The sequence below is a fragment of the Mercenaria mercenaria genome, chromosome 15, assembly GCF_021730395.1.
Source record: "Mercenaria mercenaria strain notata chromosome 15, MADL_Memer_1, whole genome shotgun sequence".
Taxonomy (NCBI): Eukaryota; Metazoa; Mollusca; class Bivalvia; order Venerida; family Veneridae; genus Mercenaria; species Mercenaria mercenaria.
This window is the reverse complement of record NC_069375.1, coordinates 22303936-22312083: the sequence shown is the minus strand read 5'-3', so window position 1 is coordinate 22312083 and position 8148 is coordinate 22303936.

Genomic DNA, 8148 nt, shown 5'->3' with positions numbered 1-8148 from the left:
ACTATAGCACTATGGTTCCTATTATTTTTCCGTCACGTTATCAGTGATGAAGTCACGAACGTCGCAACTTAGGGCGCAAAAATGCCCCAAAACCGCCGTTATGAGTCTTCTAAAATGTCTAATTACGATTTAAAATCAGCGAAACTTCACAATTAGAAACTTTATTTAATCTACCTGAGGACTAGCTTGTTTATCAGTAGTATTACAACGGACAATTATCATTTCATTGAGCAACCCGTAAAATTTTGACCAAAAAAAAAAAATCGGCAAATATAGGCAAAAATGACATCTTTAAAAAAAATACCACTGATAAACACGCTAGTCCTTGGACCAAGTTTGTCCTCGGAAGGAATGCCAACTTGACGAATAAGGTATCGGCTCTCCTTAAACTATCCTCCCATAGCCTCCTGGAGGAGTCGCCAATATAGGCTTCCGGTGCTTCTTGGATTTATGATAAGCATGTCCGTATACCGTATAGGGTCGCTACACATAGGCAGAAGTACGTTCCAACGTAAGTCAAGTCTCAACGATTACATGAGACGACATCTCCACGACAATTGTTACGGTGTCGCTCCGTACAACGTTGTTGATTCATTTATTACGTGTAATAAAGCATTGATTCTACGTTTTCATAACTGAAAAAGTGAGTTTAATGTGTGAAAGCTATATTAGCTATTTGCAAGTAAAACGAACTAGTTACAAATAAATTTATGTAAGCTACATAAATGTTGCAAGGTCGCAACGGTAACAGAAAATATGTTACAACGTCGCAAAGTTTCTACATCATGATTATCATTTGAAATGGTAGAAAGTTCGTATGTACATTTTCTCTTTTCGTCGAGACCATCTCTTGGACACTTTCAAAAATGCCTGGATGATGTGTGAGCAAAGTTTAATCAGTATGACAAATGTATTTGTCGTTTACAAGCTGAACTATCATTTTACATTATAGTCTTAAGCAGACTGGATTAAAAGTCTTCGAAATGGATACATACCATTTATAATCATGAATTAAAACGTAAAGTTAATGCTCTACAATAGAAACAAGTATCTTCAGTTGTTCCATTTATTTTAAATACCATGCGATGCTGCAAGCATGGTCGGTGAATCCTACAGATAGTGTTGTTCAGCTGAAACATAACTCATACATTCAGTTTAAAAAGTGTATACATGTTATGTATTTCAGTGTTTACATTTTACGTTACAGAGTTGGTAGAGAACCTTAAACAAAAAGTAATTAAGATTTTAATACTTGGAAGAACACAACAATTTTATAATTACATACTTTACTGCAATTCTGTCTGCCACGTTCTTTTTTTAAAAAAAAAACAACGTGCATTTAGGCTTACCGAAATGTTTCATTATTTCGCGCTTTTATTCATCTCCCGATTTCCTTTAAAGACGGGAATTCACGAAACTTCTGCATTTACTAAGATCCATCATACTTCTACAGCATCACCTTTCAAATTCAATTCATGAATGTCGTGCAGTAACCGTCGAACTTTTTTCTTTCGCGTTTTACTGAATTGCCATTTTCCTTTCTTTAAATTAAAATTCATGGACAGATAAGTATTTATTTTATTCTCAGACAATTTTGCATTTTACTGCGTGTCCCTTTCTCTAAAAACAAAATGAAACTTGTTCTTCAGCTACCTCATTAAACTGTTATTTATTTCTTCCCTCCAATGTAATTTCGCATTGACTCAAATAGTTCTTCTTGATAATTACACTATTTTACTACATCTGTTTACTCCCCTCGTTTTTTTAAACTCGTAATCAATTAAATCATATGAATATGCTGAAATCCCGTATAGTTTTACATTTTCCCCTTATTTTTTGTCAAAAGATTTTGTTACGTTGCAATAGATATGCTTTCAAAAGATCTTCTTATAAAGTTCATGTATGATCCGCAAGACCTCTAATAAGACTTTGTATAAATTTTACCAAAATAATTTAAAAGGGCAATGTATATTCTATGCGTAGGTAGTAAGTTATTACGTGAAAGGCCTCTGAGACCCAGTTGTCGCCGACTTCCAATCACCAGCACAAAAAGCTTAAAAGTCGTCTTATTTTCTCTAATTGTCTCGGAGTGACGTAAAAACCTTCATTAATGTAACTTAGTGGGCTCAAAAATACTTATACATTCACCCGTAATAAATAATACGTTTGCACGTAATAGCTATAGCTTATACGTGAACATGTAATAACTGATACATGCGTACTCCAGTAATCAATATTGCATAGATAATCCTGATCACTAAGCATTACTTCTAGAACTTTGCACAGAGGTTAAGTATTGCGTACATACATTTATTTTCCATCAGGTAAGTGTGTTTTATGGTATTTTGAACTCTACGGATATGTGCATACATCAGTTCGATGTCTACGCCACGCAAGGTTTTGCATTTCAGCGTCGTAGATTTCGAATTTTCAAAGTTATTGAAGGTATATTAATGGTCCTGTGCATGTTTTGATATTTGAAAGGGCTTGTTTCTTGCCGATTTATTTTTATTTATTTATTTATCATGATCAAACTAAAACTTTAAAACCCTTAAACAAGACAAAACAACTAATTATGCAGAATTTCATAAAAGTTTGGTTCTGCATGTTTCACAAATGATTTTATAAATATCGAAACAGGGCTAAATCGTGTTCGAGCTCTTTTTTTGCTGCAAACTTTTACTTCAAGCTATTAAGCAACTTAAACTCTAAAGACAAACACAATAATTCACATTATTTCATAAATCTCATTATCTCATAAATCACAATAATTTGAAAATAATTTAAATTTCATTTTCATATTTAAGGTTGAAGACGAGTTTCCATCACGCCAAGATATAAATATGTCCTTAAATTTAGCAAACAAAAAGCAAAAAGGTGCAAGAAACTGCGCAATGAAGAGGTGGCGGATATGCATATTTTTTTTTTTTTAAAGATGAACTATTACATCTCTAAGTTTCATAAAGTGCAGATTTTCGTCTAAGCGACACATGACTAAAGTTTACGATGGAGTGCTTAAAACAAGTGGTATAAATAAAGAGCAATCAGTGGAAACTACAAAAGAATGTGAAAAGTTTGGAGCGAAAATCATTCAAATAAGATCGAAAAAGAAGAAATTATAACAATTGATAGTGTACCTTCATTAAGCAATCATACATATACCAGCGATGATAAAGGTGAAAAAAATCAAGAAACTTTAAGTAAAATTAATCAGACGACTTCTTTCTGACACGTTTGGTACGGGATGGGAAATATTGTACGTCGTACGATTGCAAAACGATTTCTTAATTGAGGCTTACTGAAGAAAGTAAATAATAATTTTGCACAGGCCAGAGATTATTGGAAGGACAATTTGTCAGACTCATGCATGGAATTTGCACATCAGGGGCTTGCTCAAGGAAGAAAAGCGACTGTAGGTTACTACAATTCAACATCATCTGACATCAATCTTCCTGTTCCATCAGACAGAGTATTAAACGATTTCAGCCCCAAATGCATTTGGTAGTGATAAAGTGGAACTAGGGATTCTTAAAGAAAACATAGAAATGTTGGCTGAGTTTGGTTTTATCTTTTTCACATCAAATATAATTGTGAACGACGTATCTTTCGTTGCTTTCCCATAGTACAGTGCAGAAGCTGGAGGTTGTTTGGAGGAGTCTTCTACGGATATCATTGTAATCTGGACATTCAAAAATGAAATGATTGCTCCCAGTGCTTCCGCACTGACAAAGGGGTAAACTGGGAGAAATGTTTTTCTTGTAAAGATGTTGGTTCAGAGAGCTACACTCAGCCGGGCATGACAAATTTGCCATTTCCGTGCGCCAATGTAGAAGTGTTTTGGACATGTGGAGGTGTTTCGCTTTAGCTGTGATTTAAAGGAAGTCAGGGTTGGTGAATTCTGTAATTCTGACGGTAAATTATTCCATTCTCTTAGAGCAGATGGTAGAAAGGAGTTGTAGTAAAGAGAAGTTCGAGTGCGTATACCCTACATATCATCAACATTGCGTAGGTCGTATCGGGTTGCTTCACCAACAGACGGAGGAACTAGAGATGAAAGGTAGCCAGGAGAAAGGCCATTTTTAGCTCGACTATTCATAGAATAGTAGAGCTATTTGACTCGCCCATGCGTCGGCGTCCGCGTCGGCGTCCGCGTCCCGAAAGTTTGGTTAAGTTTTTGTATGTAAGCTGGTCTCTCAGCAACCACTTGTAGGAATGGATTGAAACTTCACACACTTATTCACTGTGATAAACTGACTTACATTGCACAGGTTCCATAACTCTATTTTGCTTTTTTACAAAATTATGCCCCTTTTTTGACTTAGAAATTTTTGGTTAAGGTTTTGTATGTAAGCTGGCATCTCAGTAACCACTTGTGGGAATGGATTGAAACTTCACACACTTATTAACTGTGATAAACTGACTTACATTGCACAGGTTCTCTATTTTGCTTTTTTACAAAATTATGCCCATTTTTCGACTTAGAAGTTTTTGGTTAAGGTTTTGTATGTAAGCTGGTATCTCAGTACTCACAAATGGGAATGGATTGAACTTCACGCACTTGTTCACTGTCATGATCTGACATGCACAAAGTAGGTCCCATAACTCTATTTTACTTTTTTACAAAATTATGCCCCTTTTTCAACATAGAAATATTTGGTTAAGTTTTTGTATGTAAGCTGGTATCTCAGTATCCACTAATGGGAAAGGATTGAAACTTCACACACTTGTTCACTGTCATGATATGACATGCAGTGCAAAGGGTCAATAACTCAACTTCGCATTTTACAAAAATATGCCCCTTTTTCAACTTACCTGAGTTTTGGGTTAAATTCTTACATGTAAGCTGGTATCTCAGTACCCACTTATGAGAATGGATTGAAACTTCACACACTTGTCCACTGTCATGAGCTGATAAGCACTATGCAGGTTCCATAACCCTATTTTGCTTTATTTTACTAAATTATGCCCCTTTTTCGACTTCCTTATTCATTCAATCGACAAGGCTGTTGAATAGTCGAGCGTTGCTGTCCTCCGACAGCTCTTGTTCATTTTGTACAATAGTATGAGTTTATGGTTTCGTCTCCGGGTTTCAAGAGATTCCCAAGGAACTTCTTTATGAAGTTCATGAAAAGATACTAGCTGTGTAGTTCCAGATACAATACGGGATGCTTCATTCTGTATTTTGTCGAGTTCTTGTTTCTCATACTGAGTGCAGTTTGAAAAGATAACATCAGCGTATTCAAGAAGTGGTCTAATAAAAGAAAGATACTTAGTATATTATTTCCAGAGATTTCCTATCAAGTTGAAATTTTAATTTGCACATAATATGGATGCGTTTCCATGCCTTTTCTGTAATATAGGTGATATGCGTGTGCCAAGACCTATCTTCAGACAAGTGAATGCCAAGGTGTTTATGGGAAGTAACAGAGGCTATTGGTTGATTGTGCATAAGAAGGGATGGATGGAAAGGTTTTTTATGTTTTTCGTGAAATTATTAGTTTCTGATTTGTCAGCCCAGTCTGAGATTTTGTTGATATCGGAATGAAGAATACCTGCAGCAGATACCGGGTGATCAACAATTATGTGGAGACTAGTATCATCGGCAAAGAGGTGAAAACGAGATCAAAATAAACTACTACACAAAGAACAAATTTAAATTTTCAGTCATATTTAGACTTGCTGGTATGTTAACTCAGATATAAGTAAAGTGTTTAGCGAGTGTCAATGAGTGTCGATGAGTGTCAGTAACGCTTGCATGTGTCTTCGTTTAGAGTTTGCAACATCATCGGTTAGAGTGAGGAACATGATATTAGATAAATATTGAATGTTTTTGATAAAGCAGTTGCAGTAATACATTTCTGAGACATTGCATTTAATTCATCATTGACTGTCTATAACAATTGTTTTTGAAAACGTGTAATATAATTATTGACTCAGAAACAGACGATTTTTTTTTTAAAAATCTAAATGTTTTAATAAATTTGTGCGATTACATTTAGAATCTGAATACATGCTCATGCAAAGACACAAGTAAATGTAATCAAAGTGATTATCATATATGAAAATTATATCAGCCGTGTCATACTGAGCGATACCGTAAGCAGCCATCGTTGAGATGTTGTCACATGATATCGTTGAGACATGACTTACGTTGGAACGTACTTCTCCCGGAGTGAGTTCAAGCAAAGTGAGCATGATGAATTTCACCAAAGAGGCTCTTTTAATTTTGCTTTAAATGTGTTGTATGTTTGTCTAATTGATGTGCTTCTAATTCATAATGAAGGTACGACAGGTCTTGAGAAAATTCCTGCGTCACGAAGTTGTCATTTTACGAAAGTTATATGGCGCGGATTCGCTAACTAAAAGCGAATAATGTCAATTAAGTACCGTGCCTACCTTTATACATTAAAATCAGATGTTTTTGTTTTTTTGTTGTTTTTTTTTCATTTTACGCCGATCAAATAAAGAGACCCAGAATATTTCTGTTATCTCTTTTGATATATTACCAAAATTTTGTATTCAATGTAGCAAATAAAGTATTTCTAATGCAATCTAAGTTGCTTTCTAGGTTTACATTTTATGTTCTCTGGTAGATTGGTTTTCATCAGATGCACCTAAGAAAACACTGAAAACTCATTTCGCAATTGAAAAACATTGCAATATCAATTTCATTTTCTGACTTAAGACGTTGATTCTAAAAGTATAAATTCCGCTTTATTTTCTATACAAAACTAGTTTTATTGAAGTAAAAAATATATATACAGAGTTGTTTATGTCTCAAGTACTTTTTCTAATGGTATATTGAAAGTTTTGAATAAAACGGAGATTCGTTCATAAAATACAGGTGTAATAGTTTGTGATATTGTCTGTATAATACAATAAATCAATAAAAATCGCCATTTTCCCCTTTCCTGCACATATGGATAAAATGTTGATATCTTTGTAGAGAAAAGAACGTTATAAACTATTGACAACTGCCCTGGTTTGCATAGCCTAATGCCATTGCTCCATTTGTGAGGATTATTTTCAGGTTGAAAGTTTGGAAGTAAGTTATGTTCCGTGGTATTAACGGTATAACCAATTCAAATAGTTCGATGTGACTTGCTGTTGAAATGCTCCATTTACATTGTTTATCCGAAAAAGTGAGGCCATAAAAGCTTAAATCCAAGAAATACAGTGTTGATCGTACACCGTGGTGGACGTTGTGCCCTATGCACAACAATTAGCCCCACCACGGTGCACAACCATGTTACAAACGCTCAATTCAACTTTGAATGACAAGAAAATATAAAAACAACCAATTCTTATGTTTCCATGACTTATAATCTGTCAGCAACTAAGTTTCAAGGAATTCAATAATTTTCTGGTATCTAAAAATAAAAAAGGGTTAGTGCCTTTAAAATAGAGAAATTAATTTACAAAACGTAGCCTACTCAATAAGCAATGCGTAAATGACATCATGTTACGTAACGCATTGCACGAACTGTTGTAAGGAAATAAAAACAATGATGGTCATGATTACAATCGTAGGCAGCAACACCACTAGGAACAACATAACGTTTTGAAAGACAGATTGATCATTATAGATAAAAGGATATATTGGAAGCATGGAAAGCAAACACTGTTCTATATGACTGGAGTTCAAATAAGACTGAGAATGAATAAATCGATATACTTCTCTTGCACTCGCAGTACCATACCGTTTTAGAACTACCACAAGTTTGTTCGCTGCGGATTGTTCCTGGATGTTGTTTTGAGCACGACACACCGTTTAGTCTGATATAATAATATATATTGTCTTTAATGGGAAGTCAAATGTACAACATTACAACTGCCATTAAGAGCTCGTCGGTCTTGTGGTTAAGGTGTCGGCCGCTCAACCCAGGGTCGTGGGTTCGAGCCCCAAGTGGGTCACGGCCATGACCTTTCATACGACACTAACCTCTGCGTTGTTTTGAAAATTATTATTTGTGAGACATGAACAACTTGTGACCTACATCCTTTTCTGTAGCCATAGGTATTCACAATGGATTAGTTTTGTTTTATCTATTACATGTTTTAAAGACATTTCCAAAAAATGTATGTTTCCATACTTTCCAACATTGAGCGTTCGCGACCAGTATGGATCCAAACCAGCCTGCGCACCCG